At 33.3% G+C, this 17614-nt stretch overlaps 1 protein-coding gene across 1 annotated transcript in view; it reads right to left on the bottom strand.

Moving 5' to 3' along the window:
* LOC105332878 (inactive tyrosine-protein kinase transmembrane receptor ROR1) overlaps positions 1–16524 on the bottom strand; it is an 81431-nt gene extending 64907 nt beyond the window's left edge. Inside the window, exon 1 of the mRNA XM_034459013.2 lies at positions 16338–16524. The gene's annotated coding sequence lies outside the window, so the exon portion shown is untranslated. The remainder of the gene's footprint in view (positions 1–16337) is intronic.
* Between the last annotated feature and the right edge of the window lie 1090 nt (positions 16525–17614).

Here is a 17614-nt window from a genome sequence, read left to right as displayed (position 1 = left end):
AGGTGTACTTGTAGCTATCGTCATATCACACAAGCACGGTCAATTACACAGGCAGAAGAAAAGTTTACCTCATGGCAAAACACCAATGGCAGATCTTAATCTGAACAAGACAACAATTAAAAACAAGATCTGATTAATCAGGTAATGATACCTTGAACTTTTGATGTTTTGCAACATTGAGCCATATGCCTCGTACTATGTATGCATTACCAATATCTTGTTTGATCATTTAAAACAATACCATTGAATTACTACGTGTGTGTTATTTGTTGAATGCAGATACTCAATTCAGGTAGGATACTGCATTGCATGCATTATGAAGTTTAAAAATAAATCAGAAAAGAGGAAGGGGGGATATATATCATATGAAAGACAGATTATTTGGAAAGAAATAAGAAGAGGACATTTTGTTAAGAGTCATGGACTAAAACAAGAGATTGTACAATCAGATATCTATACACAAAGTGATCAAAAAGCCCACCATATTTGATATCACACTGACTCAAATTTCACTTGAACCAACATTGATAGTGGGCAATTTTCAATTGCTATACAGATAGTTGAGGTAATTTTGAAATAATCAGCATGATTCTGCCAAAGACTAAGTGTTGAACTGACATGGGACTCATCGATAAATCAGGACACAGTCAATATTGCAGTCTTATCATTTCTCCCAAGTTAAAGATCCATTTCCCAAAATGTCAACCAAACATTTATTTCTACCAAGAGAATAGATATGTAAAAACAATATTTTTAATCTAACTTTCTACTGCTTTGTGTAAACTGTACGTGGAGAAATTAGCATAGAAATCAGTTGAAAGCAAACAGTTAATATTAGAGCTATTCATTTTTAAAAGTGTTAATTTCTTAAAACTGCATGGTCACTTAGCTTTTCAACATTTTATATCCCTTCTGATCCATGAATTTTATAACAAATCCATCCATAAACTTCAAATAAAAAAGTAGACTTTAATTGATGACACATTCCAAAACTTTCCTCCCAGTAATGAATACATTGTAATATAATATAATTTTTCCAGACAAATTTATGGCACATGTTTTTGGTTAATAAAACACATGCATAATCAAAACCCTACTGACATAATCATACAGACTCTTGCAGTCTTTTACAAATATTCATTACCGAAAGACATTCAAGCAACATTCTACATTTTTCGTATGACAAATACAATCTATACATGCATTTTCTTCACAATGATGTTGGCAGACGATAAGGATTCTATTCTGGGAATGGAGCACTGATCTGATTGCCAATGTAACTGTTATTTAAGCATTTGATTGACTACTGATTCTCTCTTCTTTTTATTAATTACAATGTTTCCGAGTGTTCTGGCATATGATAAAAACACTTGGCTATGTCATCCCTGATAACATCTGTCTGTTAACTCACCATATAGCACAAAGAATACATGTTGTATATGAAAATACAGACAATTGATGTAGAGAAAAATGGACAATTAATTCTATATCTAACGATAAATCAGCACAGAAGGCTGCTATAATACCATCAGTTCTCTCAAACCTGAACCTTCTTCAATTTGTGTACAATTGATAGCTTTCCAGGACACAGAATGAATATAATGAGGATTTTACTGCTTTTGAATGCTATACTCTAGTCCCTATATTCTTGCTTTTAATCATCACTGCAATCATCAACCAATGAAATGATAAAAGTGGCCAGTGACTTTACATCAGACCCACATCAAGTAAGTGCGCCAGATGACCAATGCTCAGATTTACTGATATCATCTGCCTTAATTCCTAACAGACCTAAAACCAAATAACCGGAAAAAATCAATGGAAATGAACATTTTAACCACCTTATCCCCCAACCTCACACACCCCCCCCCCCCCCAAAAAAAAAAATAATTTCATTTAAAAAAGATTTTAGTTTTAGCATTTCAAACTAATCAGAGTCAATCAGAGCAGCGATGAATGTGTTTACTTTTCTGTTTCTCAAGTAAGTTAAAAAGTTTTCATATACAATTCCAATTTCTGAATTAAAAATGAATTTAAAAATCTCACTGACCAACCGTATAAATCAACGGAAATGAAAACTTCCAGTTGTTTCATTATGTCACATCCAGTTTTATAGCATATGATTAAAGTATCAAATTGTGAAAACATTTACATCTGCCAGACTCTAATATATTCTTTTCTGTATCCTTCAAGCCAATCAGAATAAAATTTAATGCAGATGCAGGCAATTCTATCTCTCTTATCTGCTGTGAAATATCAAAGACTCTATTTGATCATGTAATTCTATATATTCAAGCCAAGTCCACTACATTTTATGATCTTTTCTTTGTTCAACAGATGAAAAAATAAAGTGTAATTCTTTTATTTTTCTGCGTGTGAAAATTATAAAAATTGGATCCAGAGGTAAATCTGCATAATATACAGCAATAAACGTTGCACCTACTGGTCTTTTTAACAAGATGCAATCACTCTACAAACCAACACTATATCAGTAGTCTGGTCATAGCTCGCTTATGGCCAACAGCGGGAGGAAAGGCGAGATTTCGGAATTCAAAAAAAAAATTCTACAGATGATACACCCTAGCTATTTTTCAGACAGGATCCAGGAGGTTCATTATAAGCAAATAAACTCTTTATTCTCTGGGAGAGAAGAATGCTTGGGCCACAAGAGAGGGATTTTCTGAGGGACATTAACAGACTGTACCGAGTCAAAAGGTCTTCGAATAATTACAGTGGGGAAAAGTGGATATGGTCATTTTACTCTGCTGAACATATGAACCAGCAATGACAAAAATGCAAGTCTTATGGTAGAAATTACTTTGCTCTTTCGACCTGACTAATGCAATGTTTTACTCATCACATGAACAATAAATGTAAGGTTTTACACTATACAAAATGTGTACCATTGATGAAATAAATAATTCTCTACAAGGGTGACTTTCATGCAAGTTACTTATATTTCATCATCATTCTTTGTACATGTATACATATTCCACAAATATTTCTCCAAAACCACATTAGCAGTGGATGTCATGGTGCATTGAATCAAAAGTCACACTTATGTGCTATACTGTGATTTTTAGCTGATATACCCTTTAAGGAGTCAGAAGTTGAACCTGGTGGTGTCTATATAAACCAGATTAGGTTACAGTGATGACAAGACTTCACACAATGACTGACTTTTCCCCCACACAATGGAGGAAATCAGGCTTGCTTTCGGAAGAATTTCCCCAGCAGTGACAGATAGAGAGTGCTGTGCCAGCTACCTGTGTTGCACTATGTTGACCAGCAACAGCTGTGAGGCAACATAGCCATTAAAATTTTTGGTTTACCTACAACACATATAATTCAGATACTAATTGGTGACAAACATAGACAGAACAATGGGTACTTCAACTGTATTATGGGTCTTTCAGAGCAGAAAAAAATAGGACATAAAGGCAATGGAGAGTAAGGAACATATTGCATTTTTTTTAGTCCTAATTTAATCTTTTTTCAGTAAGTTTTATTGCAACCTAGGAGTGTCATATCTTATCTTTTCCAAATGATGTTTTTAAGCACCGCATGGTACAAATGACCATACCCATAGAATGACTCATGATATTCGCATCAACAGGTCATGAAAAATTTACATTTATGGGAATTAATAGCCCTTAAAATAGATGAGATTCATTTAATCAATCTCTCTCATAAAACTACAGTGAATGAACTGCTGAGCTTGAAAGTCAAAGCTGGAAATTGAATTCTATTGCAATTTGACCTTATGACTCTAAATGATTTGAGTAGAAGTCCTCAAAGCTACAATTTACCAGCTATGAAAGGTTATCAATCCTATTCTAAAACCTTATATAGAGATACAAGTTCACTTCTTGAATATTACTATACACAGGGACAAGGTTATTTTTGCCCTTTGTTATTTTCGCCCTTCTACACTTTCAAATGGTTTCGCCTTGTCTTGAATTCGCCCAGATGCTGTTTTGTTGAAATGAAATATTAATTGCGACAATGCAATTCGCCCAATCTTAAATTTGCTCCCTGACCACACAGACTAAAATAAAGCGGTGGGGGAGGGGGGAGGGGGGCACGGGGGTATTTCCCTGTACACAGTAGCTATAATTTTCCATTTGCCACTGCCTTAAATAAAAGATGCAAATGTCAAAGGTCTAAGATACGAAAACAACAATTTGTTTTCAGTCAGTGACAAGCCATATTAAAATGGAGGTGTGGACCTCAGAAACCTGAGAAAATATAAATCTTGTCTATTTTTTTCTAACAAGATTGTCATTTTTCTCCAAATACCTGAGATGAAAAATTGCTCTCTCCTGGAACAGGTATGTGTTTTAAATGATACTTGTGACTCCAGGGGTTTCATTGCAGCAGTTTTAATGGGATGAAAGAAACAAAACCTCTGATTTAGAAAACAACACCCTGATGTTTCAACAATGATCAATTCTTTTAAACATTAATCAAAAGATGAAAGTCTGTAACTGCCTTTATTCATTGCTGAACATCTTGCTGGATTTTCAAACAAGTGACAGAATGATAGCTTTTTTATCTTCATAGTACACTAGTGCATTGATGAAGTCAATTCATATTCAAAGATGTGTACCGGTTAATACAATTAATTTCATTCACTGGAGCCCATCTTAAAAACTTGAAGCTTCAATGTTTCCTTGTTATGCTGAGTAGTTTGAAAGAAAGTGATGACAATCTAAGCTCATGAAAAAATTAATAACCATCAAGGATGCAAGTTGAAAATTATATACTTGTTTAAGCAAGGAGCACATAGGTCCAGTTACCATGGTGCTTAGCAGATGAGAGTCGTTGATTCCCCTGGATGGGACACCAATCCATTGCTTTTAACCCTAGCACAAGTCAATTCCCAAATTACCACTGGATGGACTGAGACTATGAAGATAAAGTCCCTTGCCAAAAGACACAACACACAATCAAGTGCCCACTTCCTTGGAATTTGAACCAGCAACATACTGACCTAACACCTTATGACCACTGAACCATGTGCCCCACTATATTAAGGATGCAATAAACAAGTACAGATTCTCTCCTGAAACTGCTTTAATTTACAATAAACATTTCATTAAATTTTAATTTCGGATAGGAGATAATACACCAATTAATTTGTACTGAAGTAGACCTATTGCTGTCAATAATTATAAAAACTTGCTGATCCTTACTCAAACATGCATAGATGATGAATTTTTTTTCTAACTTGAAGCATGCAGACATCAACCTTTGAATGCACCAAAAACTATCCATCAATTGAAACTCAAAACTTGGACTTAATGCTGGATAATTAAAATTGATAGCCTGTGATGCATTTACACAAAGGAAAATTGGGGGATCAGAATTCCATAAATCAGTGATTTACATCACCAAAGCCATAGCAACCAGATCAGGAGGGACAAAAATCCCTTTAATTCTTCATTAAACATAAGGTAGTACTGTAAATCTTGCTTGGCCTAATAAGGAAAACTCTGTCTAAATTATGGGTTTGTTTTGGGCTAATCTTGTAGTGCAACGACCTTAAATCTTTCAGTGAAATAAGCATTCAGATACCTGGCTACCTTTCTTCAATTCATTTTGAGAATTACATGCCCTGGTTAAATGTTGTGCAGTTTTATAGACTCCAGTTGTAACACAAGCTAGGGATCTGGAGGTGGTTATTGTCACCACCCAACAACACTAAGTACTATCAATCAATGATGATTTATTTTTTTTATCAACAAATCTGAAAATAAAACACATAGGCTTTTGTAAGATTTTCTTTCAAAATGTTATAGGATCTTCCGGTTTCCCTATTACAGTGTTTCAAATGTGCTTGTTCCCTTTTCTGCACTTAATTTATTATGACAGTTTAGGGGCAAGTGTGAAATCACACACCATTAAAATATTAGCATACTTTAATAGATTAATTTGAATGTTGAACTTTTTAAAAAGAATCTTAATCCCAACCTTGCAGATGTACAATATTCTGCAAAATTTGAAACAGTACCATTTTTTGATGGTTTAAACCTATCAACATCATAAATGTATTTAATATTAGAAATTGTTGTTATTTCTCTTGTTTTTTAAATAGAGATTATAAACACAAGGTTTTCTAGGCCAAGTTAAAGATTACATATGGTACAAATTTTACGTTCAGTATTCTAACATAAAAATAGATGTTTACTCTATCCACACATCAGAAATCTTTTTTTGAAATCACCATAAAAACATTTATGATGGTACCTGCATCATATATGATACTGTAATAGACTCATGTTTTTAAGAAGATAAAATTCATATCGATCAATCTATCTATAAAATTTTCAGGGAGGCAGATATGTTCTTTTGATGTAGAAATAATCAGGGAAGACAAAAAGAATTTGAACAGCAGTGGGTAGCCTGCCGATATAAAGCAGAGACAAGAAGCATGATCATTTCACAAGAAGAACGGCTCTGCAAGATTAACTAACAGCTCAGCAAGAGGTCCTCTGAATGCAAACAAAAAATGGGTTTCCAAGCCAATTTACAAAACAATTTGAGCTACTACAGCCCTGTAGACCCAGCAGCAATGACTTAATGCTAACCAAAGCCAAGTAGGAGGGAAGCAAAATTATGAAGTATATGTTTTCATAATAAACAGATATTTTTACCCTGCCTTGGGTATCTAGGGCTTATCGTCATTACGATAGGTACTGAAGACAAGCATAACTAAGAGCTTTGTCAATAGCGAAATTATGCGGGATTGTTGATGCTAGCAAATGAAGATTTTAGAACTAGTAATAAAAGAAGATGTTGAAAAAGACATGGAAGAGCCAATATTACATAATTCTGTACATAAATTGCTGGTCTGAATACTGACATTCATAACTTCAAAGACAGGAAAATATTTGCATCCTTAGTCTTGTTATGTAAGATTAACATATTAGTTTAACAAAGAAACAGCAGCTAAGATTCCCATCATCATTTAATAAGTTTTAACCTTGACCCACTGTGACCTTGAAACTTTCATTGACATCAAAGAACATAATGGATGGCACTTGTCAAATGTCGACACTTCATGAGAATGTTTCCACTGCTGTATATGTATATGAATATATATCATACTTATATGACATAAAATTTATGCAAATTTGTTGAATCTAATTGGAGATAACAAATGTTTGAAAATGAAAAAGAACTGTTTGACCACATCCCAAACCCTGCAGGTGTATACATGTACCGGTATATTTCACTGATCCGAAAAAAATTCACAAAATCGATAAAATACTGAAATCACCAAATAATGGATGAAGAACTGATATAACTATATGTCTACACCAACAGACAATTCCACTTTCAGCATTACGAAACTTTTCTCTAGACTTATAGGATGATGCTTTAGGATGACATAATAACCAGTTTATAACAACTCTATTTTTATGGTGAACATTCATGTACAACTCCTTCACATATATAACTTAGCTGTCATGTTTTGCATGAACATTAACATCAACTTTTGAAATTTCTCTTCACAAAACATAATACAAGTTACCGCAGCAGACAGATTTAATGCATTTGCTTCAAGTATCTAACCTGCTTATGATTCCAATCCTCTAACTTTTGCCCCGCGTTTCACTTACTGACTGTTGACCAAACACGGAGAAATCAACCATTTGTCTATTATAAACATCTTTGCCCAATTTCCTTCTACAGTATTAAATGGCTTGTACATCTCAATTCATATCCCAGTCAGAAAAAAACATCAATATACATCATAAAATTTTAAAACCCAAGAAAGTATGACCACTTTTATAATGGCTGCAGTTACAGCTGAATGGAAGGCTCCATCTTTCTTGACTGACTGAATATGCAGACCAAAAAATTGATAAAGTTTTATGTCCAATTTGAGAGAAATCTAATTAAATGCACAAAATTAGTGGGAATCACGCAATTCATTAAATCCATGTACTATTATAATATCTGTTTACGTCTGAAACAAATAACTCCCAGAGTGAGTCCCGTATTGGACGCACTGAACACATCGTTGACTTTCCATAAACGAGTTGACTTAAAATGGTCTTCAATGATCACATTCCAATTTACGATGATCAATGCTAATGTATAAAATGTGCAGATATTAACAATTACTTTGATTAAGCAAGCACTTGCTTCCTGAACATGATTATTTCTAACTACCAGTTATCATGATCGAAGATGAAAGCATGCAAAAACACTGAAGTTGAGGACTCTCATTGAAAGATGCATGGTATGTGACTTGAAAAGTCGGTCAGTTAAAGAAAGCTTTTGGAATGTGGCTTAATGTTAAACTCTTCAAAAATTACTTTAAATGGCTACATTGATATTTCTTAAGGTAACATTCCCTGATCCAATCAGCCTGGACAGCCACAAAGTTATTCATAAATTGACCAATTACACCTATGATCCTATCTTAAAAATATCTAAAGACAGGTAATTGCCCAGTAAATAATCCTTTAGCCAAAGTTAATATGGTTAAGAGTTGTATTAAGGAACTATTTGTGTTTAATGCCCTATAACTTTTGTCATTCTTGGGAGGCAGTGGGTACTTTTAAATCTCTGCTAGAAATCAATGAATCTGCAAAGGTATCTTCTGCTATATAATTAAACAACAGCCATGGGATAATCACCCAGTATGAAACAAGCATTGAAATCCAATTAATAAGGTTTTTTTAAAGTTTGCAGGATTTTTCCCTTTAGTGAACACAACATGGTTCCACAATCAAGAGATTATGGACCATCCTTACATCTCCATGGGAACAAACTGAAGTAACAATTTCTTTTCTTGTTCTGCACCGAGAACTGGTCATATACAAAAAATGGTGTCATTTCAAGGTCAAGATATAATACATGGCTGTCTATACAATGTTCCTTTTCAGAACCCGTAAAACACATAAACTTGCTGACCGTCTGAAAAGAAAATAGAAACATAAAACCTCCACATATACAAATACAAGCATAGCAGGAAATTTCCATGCATGTGTTTTGCAAGAAAATTCATACTAATTAAGATATTCCTTTGTAATGTGTATCTTAGACGAATTTCAACCCATTTCCTGTGATGTCTACAGCAGATTGTATATATAAACATCTTGTACAAATTTTATTATGTATTACACAGGAAAATGTTGATGAGAAAACGCATTAAAGCTGTCAAAAATGTTGGGAACTTGTATCATTCTGCACTAGAACCCCTTCTGATGCCACTGAAACCAGAGAAATTTAAAACTTCATATCCCTATCAATGACATCTAGTAATTTTGAAAGATATTAGACAGAACAGTTTTATTTGATCGTAAATGCCATTCCGTTTGCTGTATAATCAAGTTGATTAAGTTGGTTAATATAAATAAACTTTATCTTTTCAGTCATTTGCATGTAACCAATTAGAGCAGAATATATATACAAAGCATAATGCTCATATTGAAGAAGTTTTTAAATGATATTCTTTGACACTGATAACGAAATAAGGTACATACTGGTATACAGATATATGCTGGCAAATTCTTTTCTTTTAAGAATCAAAACTTTCTTGCAGATAAGTAAATACTGGTACCAATAATTTCGTTTTCTGTCTGTGAATATAACTGCTATAGTCAAACCGATGAATTTATTCCCCATTTAATTTAACTTATTCTTCAAAAATTGTCATTTGATTCAGACATTCAAAACTGTGGACAGTGCACAGTAGATAATTAGGGTGGTTGTTTGCTTCAAATGAAATCCGAAACTCTGGACAGTGCATGGAAAACAAACAAAACAGTGCTAACCCACTTGAATTGCGAGCAAATTTAAGGCAAAACAGTCCAATACAATAACCAATGATGCATCATCAAATTATGAAAAATGACTTTCATGTACAGGTTTATGCAATTATGCTCCAGTTACAGAAGTTTCTGTCCCCTTCTAAGCAAAAAATTTCAAAAATATAAGCAAAATAAGCAGCTCTGACTTTAATTGAGTTTCAAGAGTCAAAGCAAAACAAAAAAAAACCATTGTTGCAGATCAGATTTTTACCATTATGTACAAAAACTCAACAAAAATTGTCTATTATGCAAGAAAACCATGCAAATGCTTATTGATGAATCCATACATCATCTGCGCTATTCTGACTTGCAATACTTGGTAGATAGAGTTTAAATACTATCCTAGAGATTAACATTTACAATGGGAATTTTACCCTTTTCACACATTTCATGTTCCTGAAAAACATTATACCAATTTAAGCTCTGAGTAATACAATTCAGGCCAATTTTTAAAGTTTATAACATTCCATGAATTATCTGTCATTGTCACCATGCAGTTGCAGATATTAAGTATAATCCTTAATATTGTACAAGTTTCTCCTACAGTCAATGTCTGAGAGGTCCTTAGACAATTGTAATCTACATATTTGAATTTGTGTTTTTTCATATATCTTAAACAGACTAATTTGAATGATAAGAACTTCTTTTAAATTTTTTAATTAAACTAAGAAGCTAAAAAAAATTCAGTGTGTATTAGGAAAGAATGGGAATAAAAAATGAAAATTGAAAGTGAAGTTTTAAGATCTTTTCTTGATTGTAGCCTTCATCTTATTGTTCAGGTCTCATAAACTGTAGACATTAAAAAAATCTTTCTTTGAAGCTGCCATCATAAAAAGCAAGAGAGCATAACTCTGTAACTAACGGTTACAGCAAGGCCAACCAGAAAGTGCCAACAATGTCTCTGACGGGCTGCATCAAAGTCGAGCTGTTTTATCTCTCCATCATCAGACCTGGAAGCATCATAAGTGCAGCACAATAGGGGGAAGATCCGTGCTTAGTAGACAAATGATTGATGGTCTAACTGTGGAGATCTACAGGGTATGCCACCATATCGCATTAGATCAAGTGCTGATAACATCAAATTCATTCACGTTTATTGCTGCAACTGGTTTTCACTCTTGCACCAAGACATCATAGAAATGCAGTGCACATGGTACTTGGCAGAGACGAAGGGGCAGGGTTTAACACCTGCACTGAGATCCTTTTTCATAACTTGGACATCACCGTCTGGATGCATTCATAAAAAAATAAATCATAATATAGCATTTGTCTTACATTAAATTCTTTTTCTACAAGCTGATGTGTTGAAGTGCATGAAAATATTATGCCTAAGCAGTATAGGAGCATGAAATATTCCACCTTTTTTTCTTCACAAAAAAATGAAATCACATTTATTAACAACACCAAAAACTGATAACCATCTTTCAACAAAACAACAAAAACTGCCAACATGTTTTTTAAACCTCTTATATAGCATTCATATTTAATGTGATTCTTTAATCCAAAAAACACACTTAAAATAAGAATGTGGAAGATTTATAGCTCCATCAAACTGTCTGGAAATGTACAAACTTGTCAGGAATTGCATCAATGATGCAGACAAAACTGAGCTAACAATTTTATTTTTCTCATTTTTTACATACATCAGGTTTTATTGATCAAATCAACAACCCTGCATTCTTCTGGAATATTTCAGTCTTCAACACTTGGACACATATAGACCATGGGTACCTTTTTAATTTTGCTATTTTCATACACTTATAAAAAAAATTGAGTTCAATGAACACTGCTTATGATGGACATGAGAATGCCCTATTATGGTACTTGAATGGATTTTCAGGTACTTATGAAATATCAATGAACCTGTGTGTGTAGTCCTAATCCATTGACGACTCCCCATAGGTGCCAAAAGTGTTTTTTTGTGCAGGTGAATAGTGGCTGAATCGGTAAATGACACAATACATCGCATGAAGATACAAAAGCTGGAGCAGAGGTTGTTTGACAGATCCTATTTAATACACACTAATATGACATACAATATGAACAGGGGATTAGAAAATGGAAAAACATCATAAATCTTTCCCTGCCCTTTACATTATAGGTGTTTGAGTTACTGATCTCAAAGATTTCTTTAACAAAATCCTTTAACTTGGCAGATATTGAAGCAAGGTTCAACACTTGGTCTGAATTCATCAATGACAATTTTGAGAAACTGTTTATCTATACATAAACCACTGTAATAATTAACCCCTTGTTTTATTTTACCTACAGGTATTCAATTTTTCAATCCATGCATCATGATTTTAATTAAAGAAAAGAGGCACCTTATAATTTACTCCTTAAAGTACATAACATTGGACTGGTCTTATTTTTTAAACAGAAAGATGAATCCAATTAAGCCTTTGAAATTACTCCATGCTGATCTTTTTCTGCTGCCTTAAAATCCTAGCTGCACTCCCACAAGCTGTTGAACCTTTTCAAATCAAAGGGCAGTAACTCTTGCCTGAATGTCTTTTCACGTTGAGCTGTTAAGGAGAGAGTCATATGACACTTTATTATCTTTCCATTTAATTTTAACCAACAGTGAAGAAGTGTTCCCAACCCTACACAAAAACAGAAACTACAGATTCTTACTCATTTATAGCGAAAAAAAAGTTCAATGAACTTGATTGCATTACCAGAATTTTTAAAACAACCGTATATTAGCAATTGGACTCGAAAACATCAGAACAACGAATATTGTCAGAGCAAGAATTCATGATTGATGGCCAACAAACACTATACCAAAATTTCTTTTCTTATCAGTCAATTGTGGAATATAATTCCAGCTTCTAAATTGTTAGCCATATGGGTAGTCCATAGATCACGCTGTGTATGCCCATTTCTTTTGAAGTTGAAGCCAACCAACATATCCTACAAGGAAGACAACTGCTGATAGGGTCTGGCTAAATTCAGGGCAGCGCCTGCTGTACCATATCCTGGGTTATTATATCATTTTTCACCGACAAGACAGATTTTTGGAGATTGATGGGAGGTGAACAGTAATTTTCATGCTCAAAGCAGATTTATTTACAAGTAAACATCCTCATCAATGGTCTCTCCTCAAGATGGCAGAGAGGGTTTAAATCATAACTCTCTCCAATAACGGTAAATCTATAGCATTTTAGAAGAATTTATCTGCACTTGGTTCATGACACTGATGTTTTTATTGTTTACATATTTCAGATATTTCTCCAAATTACAGAAGGTTTTGTATGCTGCTAGGTTTTCTGTAGTCACATGCAATGTCTGACCACATTAAATTCCAAAAACCAACTCAAATCTAATTGTGTTCAACATTTCTAAGGCTTGGCGAATGTCATTTGGCTGATTTTCAAGCATTTGAATCACTAAAAAACACCTTTTTCCAATTTACGTTACTTATCTCTAAGACTTTAGAGTGCATTTTGAAATTCTATACTGTTGGGAACATGTCTTTTATTGCTCTGATGAATAAAAATTGAAATCATTTGTAAAGGAGGAAAATACATGCAACGTTTATAGGTATATCATATCATAAACTTGGCCATATAAATCTTATTTTATAAAAACAATAACAAATATACTTCTTGTCCTGGAAAGAAATAGTTATTTGTCACTTTGAAATGACATTCACTCTTATACTGACAAGAATGCAAGAGTCCAGAATAATTACATTTTTAAATGACTCAAGAAAATCATATATCATTTCTGTTTACCGGTAAAATACTTTAAACATGTTAATATTTGTTGTGTATTCTATGTAAAAGCATTTTTTTAAAGAATACTGTACATATGTAATTCATAGTGTTTGTGCAAAATAAAATACAACTACCGTACATAAATGTATAGATATGTTCTAAATACAGTAAGTTTACAGCTAATACATGTGATCACTTTATTACATGAATTGCAACATGCAACATTTTCATTTTTCTTTTCAATATTATATCTAGATCTTTTTCTTTTCTAAAGTGATCCACTTGAGGGTTTCAAGAGAAAAAAGTCACAAAATATGAATCATATATACCTGTACCGATGTACGTGTTAGAAAAATAAGCATCAAACTTAATCTCTTGTACTAAAGGGCCATAGTGCAGGAGTTATATCCCATAGAAAAATGAACTCTGAAAATGTGTTTACTTACAATGCCAAATATATCATGATATATTTACATTAGACCAGGCACCGAGTCTAAGAATCTTACTTTTTTGGTCACAAATGCAGATGAGGAAAAATTGTACAGGTTATGATGTAACAATCTAACACAATACCTTATTTCATGATCCTCTCCCTTGGCTATTGGTGAAGCAATTGAAACATTTATATTCACTAACCTAATTAGTTCCTCTATTTCATAAGAACCTGAGAAGCAGTTAACATTCTTATAATGATTGAACAAAACAAAAAACGTTTTTAACATATAACCAGTTTAATCAAAGACAATTTTATGCATCTATGAACAGAACATTTAATCATCAACATCTAAATAAACCTTCACTATGTCATTTGTAAAAACTATAAAAATTCAATAAAAACTCTTTGAAGATGTGAGAAAAAAATTATTTTGAGGCCAACAATTTTTGAAGAGGCCAAATTTTGGGCCAGGCCAATTTTTGAGATCTTCTGTTACTGCCATCAAATGATCATTTGTATAATGCCCCCATTTGTTTCTGTGTGTACATTTTTCACCCAAAAGATTTCAACAAACAGATTATTACCACCATTACCATTCAAAAAGAACAAGAAAACCACATTTGTTGATTGTAACAATTTTGGAACATTTTTCCGCGAAATACTGAAAAATCAATTTAGAAGTCACTTACATACATTGGTAAAGAAAAATATGAATTATTTAAGAGACAGTTTAAGATAGATAAAGATAATTTGAAAGCAAAGCCATTAACTTATAGAGATTGTCAATTATTTTGAAATTACAATGTACCTCATTAGCCAAAAAAGATACATCTTTGGTATTTTGATGATAGAGGGCATTGCTCATACTACCTCCCAAAGTGAAGGAAACGGGAATTTAACTTTGAAAATCGATAAATTATTCTCTTCAAACAAGAGAACAACCTACCCCCAAAGAATTTTACTAGCACCTTTATAAAACAAAAGCACAATACTTTTAGTTGAAGTGGTGACAACAGAGCAAACACCAAACTAGTGATAACGGTAAATGAGAAAAATACTAGGAGAGCATCGCTATTTATCAGACATTATGACACCTAACACCGATCGTAGAATCGTAGGGTGACAAGTTGGTCCAACCAAAGGCTTCTCCCTCTCTCCTATAGCCTAGCGTCTGCGGAATTTCAGGTACCCCTCTTTAGTGTTTCCTTTGAAAACTTCATGGACATTGATTTACAGATTATGGGGTTTAAAATATGCAAGGGATTTCAAGGCATTGAAACAGCTGCATCGAGATTAAAGTCTTCTTTAATACGATATAACATAATTCAACCACATTAAAGGAGGGATGCCGAAATCCTTATTGTTGTTTCTATCTTTATGATATACTCATAGTAGGAAACCCTTGTAATTTCATAGTTCAATAATTTCTTATTATAAAGAAAGTGATTTGAAAGATTAAAGATTTGTGGTGTATCTACAATAATGGGTTGGAGGGGGGTGGGGCATTGATTAATCTTGATTGATTTATCCTTGATTATTGATAAGAAATTTACTGTCTTTACATAAAATAATCAAATATGTACATTAAAGGTATACACGAGCAGTTCTGACTTAGATTTAAAAGACCTAAATTTTCATTAGAACATCTTATGCCTAACGGTATATAGCTGTCACCTTCCTTCCAAAAGGGCAAAAAAAATAACAGACTTCCATCCCTGATCCCATAGCCAAACCTAATACTTCAATTTTATAATATCAATACTGTGTATAGTATGTCCTTGACATGTAATGACCTTAAGACTTCATTATCAATCTATAATTACAGAATATAAGAGTATATTTCTTTTGTAATAACAGTCAAGTCTGTCTCTACATAAGGTTGGGTAGTTGATAATTTCCGTGGGTTTTTATCAAAAATATATTAACAGTACATGTATACCTAGTGAAATAAATTGACTTCAAAATATAGCAGTGGGTCATAAGAGGTCCGTAGAGGGTGAAGGTCACAATGGAAAATAAATCTTAGAATTGCTGATGGCAATATCATATACATTTTGAACAGTTTTTTTTTTATAATCTAATGGGTTCCAATGGCTCAATATAGTTCGATACTTGTTCTCCAGAGAAAAAAACTGACAATAGGATTAGCAAGGATATTATGCGTACACAGATATTACAGGCCAGTCTCAGTCACATTCAAGCTATAGGCCTAAATACACGAGACCGCAAGTTACAATTGTTAAACATCCACATTTTTATTTAATATGTCATAAAAAATTCTCATACGCCCATGTTTTAACTTAAATCAGTGTTGTTTGCAGTAAGAAAAAAAAAAGAAAAAAGTCGTAAACTTACCCTTCGTGATATGATTCAAACTTTTTCTTATAAAACTTGACTGAGAATAAGGAGTTTAAAGAAAGCGTCCACTGAATCCCCACAACATCTGCAGGACGTTCGCCTTGTTTGGGTCAGTGATCCCCGAATACCAAGTGTCGCGTTCAGTCTGTGAATCTCGTGCACCAGTGACAGATGACCACCATTCAGTCATGCAAATTGTGCAGCGGCGCAGCTGTCAAACGGCGGGACAAGAGAGACAACTGCGATATTTTGTTATCATTTTGAGTTCATAAGGTATTTGTGCGTGTATGAAAAAAAAGTAAGCTCTCCTAGTATTATTTAATTAAAATGTACATTCGTATTCATTTACATGAACTTCAAGTGTAAATATCTGAAATAACTGGTCCGAAATTTTCACTGACAATTTTCAGTGCTTATCTAGGCCTATACAGTACAATTTACATTTATTATCTTCATATATATTTCAGTTATAAATATGACAAAAAGATCATACATGTACCAATAGTGTTAAACCATATTTTTTTGGTGATATAAAATAAATTGAAAACGGAAAGAGAAACCCCATTTATAAAATCGTCAGCTTTTGAGTTTGACGTCCGATTCCAAACAGAACTTTAAATCTTCAACAATGTGATCAAGTGGTAGTAGTTACTTAGTACGACAGGGACTTGTGTAAAAAAAATCAAAAGTTAACAAGAGGCCCAAGGGCCACATCGCTCACCAGAGTAACATTAACAATATTTCTAGTCACCAAGCGGCAGCATTTGGAATTAAAGTAATGTGGTAGAGTGTTATTTTAGTTTGATTTTATTGAAATGATTAAATATCAAATGCAACTATATATTTCTACAATTCGTGTACGCGTATTTGAATATCCATGATGTTTTGATTTTCTGTAATAATTAACTTATACATATAAGTCCTGAGGGCAGTTTATGAGATCCGTGTTTTTCATTGGTTGAGAGGGATTCCCGCTAAGTTCTTTGTGCTGGTCAGGGAGAGAGCGATAGTTTTTCAGCCAGTTAAGAGATCAATTTTGTTCCTGAGATATTCTGACTACTTGACTATATACATATATATATAAATTAATTAATCACGAAAGACTTCAGGACATCGACTGTAAGCTGACTTCTTTTTCATACTAATTCTTTATTTTCCATTATTAACTACATGTAATCTGTTTCTTACTTTTAATGTAATTTTAGTGCAATATAATGAGTTTCACTAAATAGTGATCTAATTAAGCTCTGGTTGAATCAAAGTACATGTACATG

Source organism: Magallana gigas, chromosome 7, assembly GCF_963853765.1.
Source record: "Magallana gigas chromosome 7, xbMagGiga1.1, whole genome shotgun sequence".
In the NCBI taxonomy this organism is placed as follows: domain Eukaryota; kingdom Metazoa; phylum Mollusca; class Bivalvia; order Ostreida; family Ostreidae; genus Magallana; species Magallana gigas.
Note: the sequence above shows the minus strand (reverse complement) of the source record. Positions and strands in the feature narration are given on the sequence as shown.